The following is a 15728-nucleotide window of genomic DNA, read 5'->3' as shown; positions in this document are numbered from 1 at the left end:
CACTTGTTTTCCAAAGCTTTCCAGCACGGACTTCCCTCCTTCCCTTCAACAGGTTTTCATATTAATCTTTCCTTTATCACAGATTATCTACAGCTTTTAGAGTGGGGGCAAAAAGAGAATCCGGCCAGCCCTGAGCGGGCACCACCTGAGCAGCGAGATCTCCCTCCGGAGAGCTTGCAAAAAGAAAGAAAGAAGAAGAGGTGGGAAAGGGTCCAGCGCCCGGATCCGAAAAGCGCCGACCCCGCAGAAGCCTTCCCGGGCTCCTATTGGCTGCGGGCGCCTTTGCCGTCATCTCTTCCTGTAGCTTTTGTCCCCGAGCCCTTTGCCGAGAGCTGCGCTCTGCAGCTGTGCAGGACGAACCCGAGAGAGCGAAAAGTTTCCAGGCGCTTGGCTATTAAATCCTCGCATCTTTTCTGTTTTGTTTTGCACCCACCCGGGCTTGATCCAGGGGGGCCTATTGAACCCCTCCACCTTCTCCTCCGTGATTCCTTTACTTTTCTTTGCGTGCAAGCAGGAAACTTTGTTGCGGCGGAGTTTTTCCTCCCCTTTCCGCGAAGAGGTGCGCACGGACGGATTGCATCAGGAGTTTGCAGCTGGGGAAAGCACTCAAATTCTGGATTTCCTTCTTTTCCTGGGGTGGGGTCTTCAGCTGCCGTGGACCTCTGAGGGGGCTTGGAGGCGAAAGAAGTCGCGATCCTGCGCCCCCTCCCTCCCCATCCTGGTGTGCGGAGTGGGGCCCCCCCATCTCAGCCAATTTCCCTCCGCCTCCTCTCCAAGTTTGGCATCGGGGGAAAAGGCATCGGATATGGAGCCCACGGAAGCGAGGACGACCTCATAAGAACTTCCCTCGACTTCTTGCAAGACGAAAAAAGGCAAGATTTATTTTATTTATTGCAGCTTTTCCTGGAGGGGTAGGGACTTAATATCTTTCCTCTGCCACCCATTTCACAATCTGCTTTGATGGAGGGGTGGTTGGTTTTGGTTGTGTTTTTTTTGTGGGGGGGGGGCGACTTTATTTTATTTTATTTTTAGTGCTGCGGGATCGAGCGAAGTTTGTTGGGACTCCACCTTCTGCTTCTTCTGAAAACTTCTTTTCTCCTCTCCGCGTCTCGCGTTTCCTGTTTCGTGTTGTTGGCTCCTAAGACTACAGTACAAGCGTCGTCCTCTTAACGCGCGCCGCTCCGAAAAAAGCTTGCCAGATATTCCGCGATCAGCCACCCAGCCCTCCCTTGATTCACCATAATCCAGTGACCTTTGGGGTTATGAAATGCTAAGTCAGTGATGGTGGCGGAGATCGAGTCCGAGAGCTGCAAAACTTCGGGGTTAACTATAGCGATCGGTGGCACAAGCTTCCAAAGTCCTGTCTAAAACTCTACAAAGGTTGCATCCATGATTTTTTTCATCCTATGAAAGCAGGATTTTAAAATATGAGTAACTTTGTTTGCTCTGGAACCTCTTAGTCCTTATCCAGAAGTTCCAGGTTCAGTTCTGAAAATTCTGATGAAATATTTTTTTTTAAGTGGGTCTCATGTGCATGTACAGAGTGCCTTTCACTTAGCACAGGGTAATCTCAAAAAGTGTTCTAAAGTTGGGGGAAAGTTCTGGCTTGGACCTGACCGCTTTTTTTTTTTTTTAACATTTTAAACCTGCATTTATATATGTGTCTGTATGTTATTGTCTGTTATATTTACTTATGGTTTCTCTTTTGGGCGTTGCGGGAAGTAACTTTAGTTAATCTGCATACACAGCAGTATGTAAGAGAGACTTTGGGGCTGCGCCGTTTCCTGCAAACCCGGCTGACGTGCTTCCGAGGAGTTCATATATTTATTTTTTTATATACCACTTTAGCTGTGTTAAACAGTGGTTTCCTGCAGAGCTTGGCATTGCTGCGGCAGGTGTTGCTTTTGCAGCTGGGAACCAGTCCAGGAAATTGGTTATGAGTAGGAGCCACTGAACCTGTCCTGAAGGCTGGAGTCCAGCCCTGTGACAGGGGAGTAATAATAATAATAAAAAGAGTGTTTCTTCTGCCCATGTGCAGAATTCTTTTCCCAACTCCTGCACGGATCTGGATTTAAAACAAAGACTGCGGGTCAATTTCAGACATGCTCGTGAGCCTTGGCATGTAATAGCCCAGCCCAGCGAACGCCAATTTTGTGGATAATCTGTGGGTGTCATCCTGACAACACAGGGATGATGGAAATAAGGGGTGTGGCGCTCAACTCACACCCCTCACTCTTCATATACAGTATAGCACTTGTTTCAAAACCACACCCCACTCATGTGCACTGATTATCTACAAATCCCATCTCCTGCACAGATTTGGGGAAATTTGGAATGAGAAAAACCTGGCTTTGAATTTGCTAAGGGTTTGTTTGTTTGTTTCTTGCCGTTTCCCACGGATTTATTTATTATGGGATGCCTCTTCCTCCTCCTCCTCCCCCTGCTCCACCCTGGTCTTGTTCTTGCCATAACTCAAGGAAAAGAAGTCAAAGCAGTTAGATAATCTGAACAGCAGTAAAGACTTCAGACGCCATTATTAGTTCAGCTGGATGCAGCTTCCGGGTAATTTAACACACGTTTGATTGCTTTGTGGCGTATCGCGGATACCTTTTAAAGCGACAAAATAAGCGAAGGCCGTCAAGGAGGGGCAGGGAAATAATGTTCTCTGGCCCCTTCGCTTTTCAATTCGTGATATGTAAGTATTGGCTGGAGAGTCTTAATCTGCTTTTTTAATGAAGGAGTTGGGCAGGGAGTAGCAGTGTTTGGCGGTAGTTATTCTGGATTAATGAGGAAGGAACAAATGAGGATCCGTATTAGCTGCATTTCCCCCATTTTTCTAAAACTAAAAGTGACAACGCTACAATATATGGGAGCGAAACTACCTAGAAACTGCAGGAGGGGCAGAGTATTATTGTGGCCGGATCCTGCTTGCGAGTTTTGCAAGGGCATCTGTTGGGTTGGCCACTGTGAGAACAGGATGCTGGACTTAAAGAGCCATTGGCCGGATCTAGGAGACAGACTCTCCTTACATTCCTAGAAGGTACATCAATAAGTCCCTCCCTTTTTAAAGGGCAGAACATAAGAAGAGACTACTGGATCAGACCAGTGGCGGTGGCCCATGCACTCCAACATCATGTTCCCACAGGCGCCAACCAGATTCTATTTATTAGTTTGTTTATTTATTGAATTTATATACCACCCTATACCTGGGGGGCTCAGGGCGGTTCGCAGAATAAACTCAAGATGCAAAACCGGATGTTTGCAAACATATCTGAGAATAGTGGTTGACTCATTCATTCATTTATTGCATTGGACTAAAATCCATTACAAGTGAGGAGAATAGTGCAAGGAGTTGTTTTTGAATTTATTTATTTTTTAAGAAAAACACACCATGATCCCTTGTGGGCATAGGAGAGGAAAGAAAATAGCTGGAACGGCTACATTTTATTTATTTATGCTGCAAACTACCCTCAGATCTAGGATAGGGCAGCATGCAAATGAAAGGATAAGAATTAAGAATAGTATTGATTTAATTAAATTTGTACGCCGCCCTTCACCCAAAGATCACCGGGCCGTTCGCAACACAAAACAGAACATTCGCTTAGAATATGGATAGTGAGATTGAGGGTGGGCATTCTGTGACATCACAGCAGCTCAGCAAATGGCTGAGGGTATAATAATAATAATAATAATAATAATAATAATAATAATAATAATTTATTATTTTATTATTTTATTATTATTATTATTATTATTATTTATTATTATTTTAATAATAATAATTTATTATTTATACCCCGCCCATCTGGCTGGGTTTCCCCAGTGGTGCCTCGCAAGAAGAAATTAATTCGTTCCGCAAGTCTCTTCGTCTTGCGAGTTTTTCGTCTTGCGATGCACGGTTTCCCATAGGAATGCATTGAAAATCAATTAATGCGTTCCTAGGGAAACCGCCTTCAGACCAGGTCCGGGGACAGTCTGTCCCCTGACCTCTTCTGAAGGCTGGGGGGGGGAACAAGGGCTTTCCTTCCCACCCCCAGCATTTTAAAAAACCCCGGGACAGCGGAGGGCTTCTCCGCTGTCCGGGGCGATCTTAAAATGCTGGCGGGCGGCATTTTAAAATCGCCCCGGGACAGCGGAGGACTTCTCCGCTGTCCGGGGCGATTTAAAAGCCCCTGGGAAGGCAGGCAGGGGGGACAAAGACTTTTGCACCCCGCCAGCCTTCAGAAGAGGTCCAGGACCGCCGCCGGGGAGGTCCGAGGACAGTGGGGAAGACGCGCTGCGCTTCCCCGCTGTCCCGGAGATTTCCCTATGGGCTTTCGTCTTGCGAAGCAAGCCCATAGGGAAATTCGTTTTGCGAAGCGCCTCCAAAACGGAAAACTCTTTCGTCTAGCGGGTTTTCTGTCTTGCGAGGCGTTCGTCTTGCGGGGTACCACTGTATTAAAATACAAAAACCTATTAAACATTAAAAGCTTCCCTGAACAGGGCTGCCTTCAGATGTCTTCTAAAAGGTATGACACTTAGGTAGCCATCGCTTGGCTTATATTTATTTGTTACTACCTTCCTCTAATCGAGGTGGGAGTGCTGGGCTTCGCAGGTAATCTCTGACTCAGTAACTGACACAAGAAGCCTCCATACAGAATGAAAAGAGCATTTTAAAACCTTGGATTCTTAGTGCTACAAAAACACACACAGTTCCAGTTCTGCGTCAGAACTTGTTTCAGGAGAAAAGAGCTTCTGTGGGGCACCCTGGAATAATCCTGCTGGAATCCTGGTACCAGCCCTGTAATAGGAATTGGTTTCATCCTAAGATCCTGCACCAGAGGATGGAAACTTCTGCTGGCCCCCACGTATGTTGCTTTGATTTTGTTGAATGTATTTCCAGCTTCGCCCTTTTGGTTCATCTCAGTTCAACAAAGATTCTAGGCTACCCTATCCCCATCCCACCTGCTTTCTAAATACTGTATTTATAAGTCACCTAAAAAAATAGCCAGATATAATACAATCCCTAGAGTGTTAAGTCCACAACACAGCACCGAAATGGTCAATGTAAACCCAGGGGTGTGTGTGAAAACCATGCCAACAACATTGGATCACAACCTCAAACAGCTGAAAAGATCAGAACTAAAAGGTTGGTGAGAATAAACAGGTCTATATGGCTGGTGTGGGACGGGGGTGGCGCTGTGGGTTAAACCACAGAGCCTAGGGCTTGCCGATCAGAAGGTCGGTGGTTCGAATCCCCGCGACGGGGTGAGCTCCCGTTGCTCGGTCCCTGCTCCTGCCAACCTAGCAGTTCGAAAGCCCGTCAAAGTGTAAGTAGATAAATAGGTACCGCTCCAGCGGGAAGGTACATGGTGTTTCCATGTGCTGCTCTGGTTCGCCAGAAGCGGCTTAGTCATGCTGGTCACATGACCCGGAAGCTGTTCACCGGCTCCCTTGGCCAATAAAGCGAGATGAGCGCCGCAACCCCAGAGTCGGTCACGACTGGACCTAATAGTCAGGGGTCCCTTTACCTTTATGTGGCTGGTGTAGGGGGGGGGGTGACATTAAATTAAGCACCAGGAAGACCTCCTTGGGGAAGTCATTCCACAAGCAAAGGGGCCACCACCGGGAAGGCCCTTTCTGGTTACAAAATTATTCATGGCCTGGAGAAAGTTGGGTAGAGAAGACTTTCTGGATCTGAGGGACATCTCATGAAGGGGAATGCTGGAAGGTTCAGGACAGATAAAAGAAAGGGGCTTCTTCATGAAGCACATAGGTAGACTGTGGAACTCCCTGACACAGGAGGCGGTGATGGGCCACCAACTTGGATGGCTTTAAATGAGGACCGGACAAGTTCATGGAGGGGAAGACTATCAATGGCTGCTGAAGACCAGTTGCCGGAAGCCACTGGGCTGAGTGGGAGTGCTCTTGTTTCTGTTTGGGGCATCTGGTGGCTGCTGTAAGAACAGGATGTTGGACTAGAATGGGCCTGATCCTGCAGGCTCCGCTTTGTCTTCTTGAGTTGCCATGTGCTGTTTCTAAGCTTTTGGGGTGGCCATGACTAGCACCTAGTGTGGGAGCTGGAGCAAGCGAGCTCCATGTCTTGGAGGTCATAGGAGCTGTTGCTTCGCATGGGTCCAGAGGAGACTGCCAGGCCCTGGCCTGACCCCAAACTCTTCCTCTGTCAAAAGACCCAGAGTGAGCACAGATCCACTCTGATCAAATTTCTGATCACATCCTGATCAAATTTGGAGATGACACCAAACTGGGAGGGGTGGCTATCACCCCAGAGGACAGGATCACACTTCAAAACGACCTTGACAGATTAGAGAACTGGGCCAAAACAAACAAGATGAACTTTAACAGGGAGAAATGTAAAGTATTGCACTTGGGCAAAAAAAATGAGAGGCACAAATACAAGATGGGGGACACCTGGCTTGAGAGCAGTACATGTGAAAAGGATCTAGGAGTCTTGGTTGACCACACACTTGACATGAGCCAACAGTGTGACGCGGCAGCTAAAAAAGCCAATGCAATTCTGGGCTGCATCAATAGGAGTATAGCATCTAGATCAAGGGAAGTAATAGTGCCACTGTATTCTGCTCTGGTCAGACCTCACCTGGAGTACTGTGTCCAGTTCTGGGCACCACAGTTCAAGAAGGACACTGACAAACTGGAACGTGTCCAGAGGAGGGCAACCCAAATGGTCAAAGGCCTGGAAACGATGCCTTATGAGGAACGGCTAAGGGAGCTGGGCATGTTTAGCCTGGAGAAGAGGAGGTTAAGGGGTGATATGATAGCCATGTTCAAATATATAAAAGGATGTCATATAGAGGAGGGAGAAAGGTTGTTTACTGCTGCTCCAGAGAAGCGGACACGGAGCAATGGATCCAAACTACAAGAAAGAAGATTCCACCTAAACATTAGGAAGAACTTCCTGACAGTAAGAGCTGTTCGACAGTGGAATTTGCTGCCAAGGAGTGTGGTGGAGTCTCCTTCTTTGGAGGTCTTTAAGCAGAGGCTTGACAACCATATGTCAGGAGTGCTCTGATGGTGTTTCCTGCTTGGCAGGGGGTTGGACTCGATGGCCCTTGTGGTCTATTCCAACTCTATGATTCTATGATCCAGGAGATCCTGGGGGAACAGATGGTGCCCCCAACTCTGGCACTGAGGATGGTTTGCATTCGAATGAAGACCTCATCAAGCCTGTTGCTATGGAAGGACCCATGGAGGGGGGTCTATGACTCACCTGTGGCAGGAAAAAATCCCTCCCAGCTTCAGAAAATGTAGATGCCACAGAGGCCAAAGTCAATTGGCCACATCATGGAGGAACGTGTGTCTTGAAGCCCAAGGGGGACAGAGCGACTCATGAGTAAGGGATTCCTTGGGAGGAAGGGACTCAATGAAAGCAGAATTAAGTGCTTGCAGCTGTTTTTGGGTGGGGCTTGAGGCAACAGACTATAGGGCAGAGCAGTCCTAACCATGTCAACTCGGAAGTCCTTTTGAATACACTGGATTTTGACACTTTCTGGGCAAGCTCCCATGTCAATGGCCTTAGGATTGCAGCTGTGCCTCTCAATTGAAGTCTGCTAGCTCTTGGGACAAACGTCTTTCAGGTCACAGGACTCTTCTGAGCTGTGCTTTGATTTCATTGACTGATCTTCTGTGCTACTGACCTTTCAAAGACCTTGCCTCTCGGGCTTTGAGGTTGCTGACCTCAGCTATACGGATACGCTTGTTTTTTTGGGTTTCTCCTGAGCGATGACACTGTGTTTCTGACCTCAGACGGTTGTGGACCCAAGTGTGGGGAGGTGTACAAAACCCAGGTGGAGTCTCGCCTCTGTTGAAGCCCTTTGCTTGGCTGGATTGGGGACAGAGAGGGCTGTGTGTTTTTCAGCACAATCAGCTGTACAAAGGTAAAAGTCACATCCATTGCTCTGCCCAGTTTTGCTTCTGGCCCTACAGTGCTACCTCGGGTTACATACGCTTCAGGTTACATACGCTTCAGGTTACAGACTCCGCTAACCCAGAAATAGTGCTTCAGGTTAAGAACTTTGCTTCAGGATGAGAACAGAAATCGCGCAGCAGTAGCGCGGCAGCAGCAGGAGGCCCCATTAGCTAAAGTGGTGCTTCAGTTCAAGAACAGTTTCAGGTTAAGTACAGACCTCCGGAACGAATTAAGTACTTAACCTGAGGTACCACTGTACTGTTTTTTTGCCTCTCACCCTAAACACCATTGTTACGTGGACCATGGAAATTTGACAGCGAGGAAATGTGGTCCCTAGGCTGGAAAAACCTCCCTACCCTGACTTATATTCTCACCACCAACATCTTCGCTCTCTGATGAGCTGCTGGGTCACTGTTTGCAACTGAACTTTCCTTCCCTTCCTCTGCAGACCCTCCTCTGGAAGCCAAATGGGCACTCCTAAAGCGACTCTGTGCTTCCGCCTGGTCTTCTGGCCCCTTCATTCTTGAGGGTAGGACAGGAGCTTATTGGAGGGGTGGGCTCCCTTGGGATTATTGAGGGTTTCTCTGTTTCTCGATGTCATTGGGGTTCTCCCAGTGTTAGAAACTCAGATATTTAAGCCAGGTGCCAAATGGCTCCTTAAACCAAGGTTAAAGGTAAAGGTACCCCTGTCCGTACGGGCCAGTCTTGACAGACTCTGGGGTTGTGCGCCCATCTCACTTAAGAGGCCGGGGGCCAGCGCTGTCCGGAGACACTTCCGGGTCACGTGGCCAGCGTGACAAGCTGCTTCTGGTGAGCCAGCGCAGCACACGGAAATGCTGTTTACCTTCCCGCCAGTAAGCGGTCCCTATTTATCTACTTGCACCCAGGGGTGCTTTCGAACTGCTAGGTTGGCAGGCGCTGGGACGGAGCAACGGGAGCTCACCCCGCCGCGGGGATTCGAACTGCCGACCTTTCGATCGGCAAGTCCTAGGCACTGAGGCTTTTACCCACAGCGCCACCCACGTCCCTTTAAACCAAGGTTATAGTTGCCCAAACGGAATGTCTAGTTGCCATTTTGGAGCATGATGGCTCAAAAGTCTTTTTTTTCTTCTTCAAACGATGGACTGATTGTGATTTGTTATCACTTAAGCACCTGGCTAGTTCAGACGGCCACCTTGGGCTAGGTTAAGAACCTTGAGAGCTTAAAGAAGAAAAGTCACTTGTCCAGGGAAAATCCCCCCCCCCCACACACACATATATATATATATATATATATACACAGTGGTACCTCGGGTTACAGACGCTTCAGGTTACATACGTTTCAGGTTACAGACTCCGCTAACCCAGAAATAGTACCTCAGGTTAAGAACTTTGCTTCAGGATGAGAACGGAAATCGTGCTCTGGCGGCATGGCGGCAGCAGGAGGCCCCATTAGCTAAAGTGGTGCTTCAGGATTAAGTACAGTTTCAGGTTAAGAACGGACCTCTGGAACGAATTAAGTACTTAACCCGAGGTACCACTGTATATTGACCTATTATGTTTTTGTATGCACCGGAAACTGCCCAGAGTGGTTGGGGAAACCCATCTGGTGGGGTAATAACAATAGTAGTAGTAGTAGAAATTCCGACCATTTTTTCCCTAATGGTGACTGCTCCTGCTCAGACTGCACAGAGAAAGCATTTTGGTTCCTGAAATTCATTCCAGTTGTGCAGATAAAATATAACTGATAGAATTCTACAGGATGGGACGCGGGTGGCGCTGTGGTCAAAACCACTGAGCCTCTTGGGCTTGCCGATTGGAAGGTCGGCGGTTCGAATCCCCGTGATGGAGTGAGCTCCAGTTGCTCTGTCCCAGCTTCTGCCATCCTAGCAGTTCAAAAGCACGCCAGTGCAAGTAGATAAACAGGTACCGCTGTGGCGGGAAGGTGCAGTGGTACCTCGGGTTACAGACGCTTCAGGTTACAGATGCTTCAGTTTACAGACTCTGCTAACCCAGAAATAGTAACTCGGGTTAAGAACTTTACTTCAGGATGAGAACAGAAATTGCGCGGTGACGGCAGCGGGAGGCCCCATTAGCTAAAGTGGTACCTCAGGTTAAGAACAGTTTCAGGTTAAGAACAGATCTCCAGAACGAATTAAGTTCTTAACCTGAGGTACCAGTGTAAATGGCGTTTCCGTGCGCTCTGGTTTCCGTCACAGTGTCCCGTTGAACCAGAAGTGGTTTAGTCCTGATGGCCACATGACCCAGAAAGCTGTCTATGGACAAATGCCGGCTCCCTCGGCCTGAAAGTGAGATGAGCGCTGCAACCCCATAGTCGCCTTTGACTGGACGTAACCATTTCACCTTCACCTTTTCACCTTTACAGGATGGGTTATTAGTGTGTGAAAACTGGGCCAAAGTTGATGGCTGGCCAGCAGGCAGTCTAAAAGCAGAACGAGTGGAACACAGTTTGGGTCAGATTGGCTCTCTGGGAAGTGATTGACAGCACTGGGAGGCTTCTGGGATGTGATGGCGGCATCCCAGGTTGAATTGCTTGCGGCTTCTTCCTCCAGCTCCTTTCCCGTAGCAGGGGATCATTTTTCTGACCTGCAAGACTTCTGCTTCACGCATGTGGCACACCTGACCAGCTTCCCTCCGGAGCTGTTTCTTTGTATGTGTGTTTTAAGACCGCCTCCTGACCCAAGGGACGCACAAGGGGCAGGCTGGACTTCCGAAACAGTTAAATATAGTCGCTGCTTGGCCAGCGGGCGGACGTGCCGCGACGAGTTTCGCCCGCCTTGTGCCAAAGCGAGAATTGATTTGGACTGTGTGGAAATGCAGAAAAATAAACCTCTTCGGTGGAAGAGGCGTCTCTGAGCTCGGTGGGATTCCTGCGGCTTCCAGGAGAATGTGCCGCTGTCGATTTCAAAGGCCCCTTTATATACCTCTCCATTAAAGTGGTGTCTTCTGGGTCTTTCCCCCCCTCCGGCTCCTCCTCGATGGGTCTTGGTTTTCAGTGGCCAGAAAGCCACAACTGGCGCTGTGTTTTGCAAGTGCTAAAAAGAAATGCTTTATGTCGTAGGCCATTGGAGCTGGTTCGTGGAGACTCAGACAGCAGTGGGGGCAGAAGGCTGACTGAACTTGAAACCTGAAGCAAAGAGGGAAAGGCTCTCTTAATAGCTGCTGGACTAGATTGAGATGTGGGCCCTTTTGCGGTCTGTCAAACAGAGGTTGACGTTGTTACGTGCGGATTGCAGGCATTTTTTCCCTGGGCTGCGTGTTATTTCATGGGTTTGAAACTGCGCCTGGATTTCCCCTCCTCGGCTGAAATGTCCCACTTCTGACACACATGCAAATGTTTTCGTGGGGCTTCTGTGTGTTGGGTTGTAACAAACAGAGCATTTTGAAGCATCCCATCCAAGACTCTGGATGTTAAGAGTGACACACAAGTGGCAGAGGGGAAATCCCCTAGGATCAGCCAGCACACTGGTTCTGGTTGGTGGTGCTATTTTTTTAGAGCCCTAAATAGTGTAAGGCCAATTTGCAAAGTGCAAATTAGGTAGGTTCACATTTAAAAATGTGAAACAAACCATTTCGCCCCCCTGCCAATCCCTACCACTGAGATATACACACATAGAATCCACAGTGTCAAGCTGCCATATACACATTCTTTGTGTGCCCCCTCTGCGAGGGCTCCAGAAGGCGGCAACATGAGAACAGGGCCTTTTCTGTGGTGGCTCCCCGTTTGTGGAATGCTCTCCCCAGAGAGGCTCGCCTGGCACATTCATTACATATCTTCTCCCAGGCCTTTGACTAATAAAACCATCTGTGGCCTTTGAAACAGGGTGTGTGTGTGTTGCTTTTGATATTATGGTATGTATTTTGTGTTTTAATATTCCAAACCGCTGCGTGATCTTCAGATGACTGTCAGTACAGAAATTTAATAGTAATAGTAATAATCACCCTGTAACTTGTTGTTTTGAGAAGTAAGGACGGTGTAGGTCTTGTCTGTGTGCCTATGCACAGAGCCCATATTTTTACATCATTTGCAAGGCAAAGAAATGAGAGAGTGTGTGTGTGTGAATAGATGTGCCAGGGGGTCGGGCCTCTTCCCTGACCACGTACAGCAGAGACGGGGAACCTCAGGTCCAGGGTGAGGGGCAAATGTGGTCCTCCGGGCTTCTCTGGCACTTGGGAATTTCTGCAGCCGGCTTTGTACCTTTTTGGCGCTGTGGGTTAAACCACAGAGTCTAGGACTTGCCGATCAGAAGGTCAGTGGTTCGAATCCCGCGATGGGGTGAGCTCCCGTTCCTCTGTCCCTGCTCCTGCCAACCTAGCAGTTCGACAGCATGTCAAAATGCAAGTACCTGGATAGAGGCTTCAGAAGGATGTGTGAGTGTGTTGACGCTAGTCTCCTGCACAAAGTGAGAATCTTCATCCCTTGCTACGCTCACCTTCGCCTCTGATTGTGCCAAACCATGGCATGTGGCTTCTGGGAGGTTGCCCAGAAAGGAACAAGGCCACTAAGACTTTCTCCTATCCTTGACCGAGAAACGTCAAAGTGCAAAGGGCATGTGCTGAAAGAGACTGTTCTTGTCTCTGGGTTTCTTGTCCCATAAGGCCGAGCTGGAGAAATCCCTCTTAGCTGCCTCTGTTCCTGGGGCGTTTGTAGCGATGGAAACCTTGTGTGCGATTAAATTGCAAACTTTCCCCTTCCACGAGAATCAGACTGAATGTCTTCTCTGTGCACCACGTGTTCTGGAAAATAGATTATGTGAGCCCGGGGAGGAAATATGGGATTCATCTCAGTTATTTTCTTTGAGCAGAAACGCCAGACATGATGTTTGCTTTTCTCAGAAAGCGATACGTAGGCTGCTGGTCCCAAAGCGAGGCCTGGCTGTGGCTTTCCCGCAAACCCCCGTTGTTCATCTAAAGAAGCGTAGGCCAAAATGACTAATCACACTGCGCTCAGAATCGCTTCAAGGGAAGTCAAAGGAAGGCGGCGTGTTTTCGAGCGGCAAGGAAGAAGTTGGCTTCTTATGGACAGATGATTTCACACCTGTTCCTGCCGTGAGACACCCCTTACTTTGCCACCCAGTGCAGTTGGGTTTTGTAGATGCCAATTCCGTTGCTTTTCCTGCAAGTCGCATGTGCTAGGATGAAGGCCAATGTTTCATTTTTGAGATCCGTGCACCTGGTCTGGAGACAACCTTGTGATGTTCTGTACAAATGTATTCTTTTGTATCCTGATCCAGTTCCACAAGTTTTCAGAACGGTTCAGTTCAACAAACCGAGGAAAGGCCAGCTATAGAAGGGGCCCGCATTGGCTAGTGCCGGTGACGTCGCCCACATTCCTTCTCAGTCCCTAGACTGTGCTGTATGTAGGTCAGGAGTGGCTACCCTGAAGTCTTTCAGATGATCTTGGACTGCCATCCCTATTGTCTCTGACCATTTGCCATTTTGGCCGGGGCTGATGCGAGTTGTAATCCAACAATATCTGGAGAACTAGAAGTTTGCTACCTCTTCCTACCCAGTCAGAGCAATATGGTAGGTTGGCCAAGGTGCCTTAGAGCAGTGATGGCCAACCTTGGCCCTCCAGCTGTTTTGGGACTACGATTCCCATCATCCCTGACCACTGGTCCTGTTAGCTAAGGATGATGGGAGTTGTAGTTCCAAAACAGCTGGAGGGCCAAGGTTGGCCATCACTTAAAGCCTTCAGTAACCTGGAACCCACTAGACAATAGGTGAAGCTTTTTTTTCAGTATCCTAATTCAGTGATGGAGACAAACTTCTACCTCTCATATTTCTGGTGGCTGAGCAGCAGTCACAGGCATAGGAGCCCTGCTAGAAAAGACCTTGACAACCCCAAGGCTGTGTTGCTTCTTCCAACTATGTGGCTGATGAGGACCTGAGGACATCTTGCTTTTCACCTGCTCGCTCCTTTCCAGTTGTGATCGCGGGAAGCTGACATCGGTTATGCAGCGGTTTCCGAACGCAGCATCTCTTTGGGATTCAGGCATAGAACTTTCCTGCAGGCGATAGAAGCCAGAAGGCTTTTGGGTCAGAAATAGCACCAGGAAAACTTATTTCGGTAGCCTCCCACGGCATTGAAGGCAGATCAGGTTCTACTGGTAAGATCTCCGAGTGATCTGAAGTAGATTGGAAAGGATTTCCGATTCCCAATTTCTTAATGGCGGCAGCGATGTAATTAGTTCCCCTCCCCCACAATTAACTGCTGAGAGGAAGAATGCACAGGCAGGCAAAGAGGAGTGGGGTTTTTTGTATGTCATCTCAGTTCATGTCTGATAGTCGGAAAATATTCTTGGGCTGAGAGTTCTTTAATTTTAATGGCATGCCTTTTGCAAGGTTCCAGTTTTTAAAAAATCCCAAAGTATTCTGTGCAAGACTGAAGCCTGCCCACCTCCGCTTTAAGGGACTAAGAGAAGCCGACTTTTTACGACATTTTCTCCTATGAAAGCGAAAGGACTTGATTTTGCGGAGACTTCCCTGCCTAAACTTCTTCGTAATGCGAAACCAACATTGGCCAGAATGCTAAAAAACCTATCAAAATTCCACACCTCAGAAAGCCAGATCTTTCCGGGCGCAGATTTGAGTTAAAGAAATCGCCGGATTGCTTCTAAATTTGAGCATCTCATTCCTCCTCATCCCCGTTTTGCACAATTCCGCTTTTACAGTGGTACCTCAGGTTACATATGCTTCAGTTTACAGGCGCTTCAGGTTACAGACTCCCCTAACCCAGAAATAGGGCTTCAGGTTAAGAACTTTGCTTCAGGATGAGAACAGAAATTGTGCTCTGGCGGCGCGGCGGCAGCATTAGCTAAAGTGGTGCTTCAGGTTAAGAACAGTTTCAGGTTAAGAACGGACCTCTGGAACGAATTAAGTACTTAACCTGAGGTTAGTAGTCATTGTTTATTTGTTTGCGTTGATTCTTATCTTGCTGTTCCTCCAAGGTGCTCAGGGGAGCACGTTTATTTTCCCTCCCACTTGATTCTCACGATAACCCTGTGAGGTAAGTTAGACTGAGAAAGACTGGCTGGCCGAAGGTCACCCATTGAGATTCACGGCTGCCTGAGAATTCGAACCTGGATCTCCTAGACCTGGTCCAGGAGTGGGGGACCCTTTGCAGCCCAAAAGCAACACCCCCCCATGGGAATATTCTGGGGGCCGCGTGGCGGTGAGGAGTAGGACCAGGGAAAAATAGTGTGTGGCGCAACAGCTATGACTCTTCCCTTTGGCACAAACATTCTTACCTCTTTCCATCCAGGCAACTAAGAGGGATTAGCACGGTTGAAGGATGCTTTTATGCAAGGTGTGAAAGCATTTTGGGGGCGTGCAGAACCAGGGCTGGGGAGTGGCCTGGCCAGGTTTTGTTTTGATAAAATTTACATGCTAAAGGTAAAGGTAAAGGTACCCCTGCCCGTACGGGCCAGTCTTGACAGACTCTAGGGTTGTGCGCCCATCTCACTCAAGAGGCCGAGGGCCAGCGCTGTCCGGAGACACTTCCGCGTCACGTGGCCAGCGTGACAAAGCTGCATCTGGCGAGCCAGCGCAGCACACGGAAACGCCGTTTACCTTCCCGCCAGTAAGCGGTCCCTATTTATCTACTTGCACCTGAGGGTGCTTTCGAACTGCTAGGTTGGCAGGCGCTGGGACCGAGCAACGGGAGCGCACCCCGCCGCGGGGATTCGAACCGCCGACCTTTCGATCGGCAAGCCCTAGGCGCTGAGGCTTTTACCCACAGCGCCACCCGCGTCCCGATAATTTACATGCTACTTGACTGCAAACAGAACACTTAAGCAGT

General features: G+C 48.7%; 1 protein-coding gene across 1 annotated transcript in view; it reads left to right on the top strand.

Annotated features, from left to right (window-relative positions):
* Positions 1–317: 317 nt before the first annotated feature.
* Positions 318–15728, top strand: part of LOC114607438 (mitogen-activated protein kinase kinase kinase 3-like) — a 111961-nt gene continuing 96550 nt past the window's right edge. Inside the window, exon 1 of the mRNA XM_077936707.1 lies at positions 318–872. The gene's annotated coding sequence lies outside the window, so the exon portion shown is untranslated. The remainder of the gene's footprint in view (positions 873–15728) is intronic.

The sequence above is a fragment of the Podarcis muralis genome, chromosome 12 (genome assembly GCF_964188315.1).
Source record: "Podarcis muralis chromosome 12, rPodMur119.hap1.1, whole genome shotgun sequence".
Classification (NCBI taxonomy): Eukaryota; Metazoa; Chordata; class Lepidosauria; order Squamata; family Lacertidae; genus Podarcis; species Podarcis muralis.
Note: the sequence above shows the minus strand (reverse complement) of the source record. Positions and strands in the feature narration are given on the sequence as shown.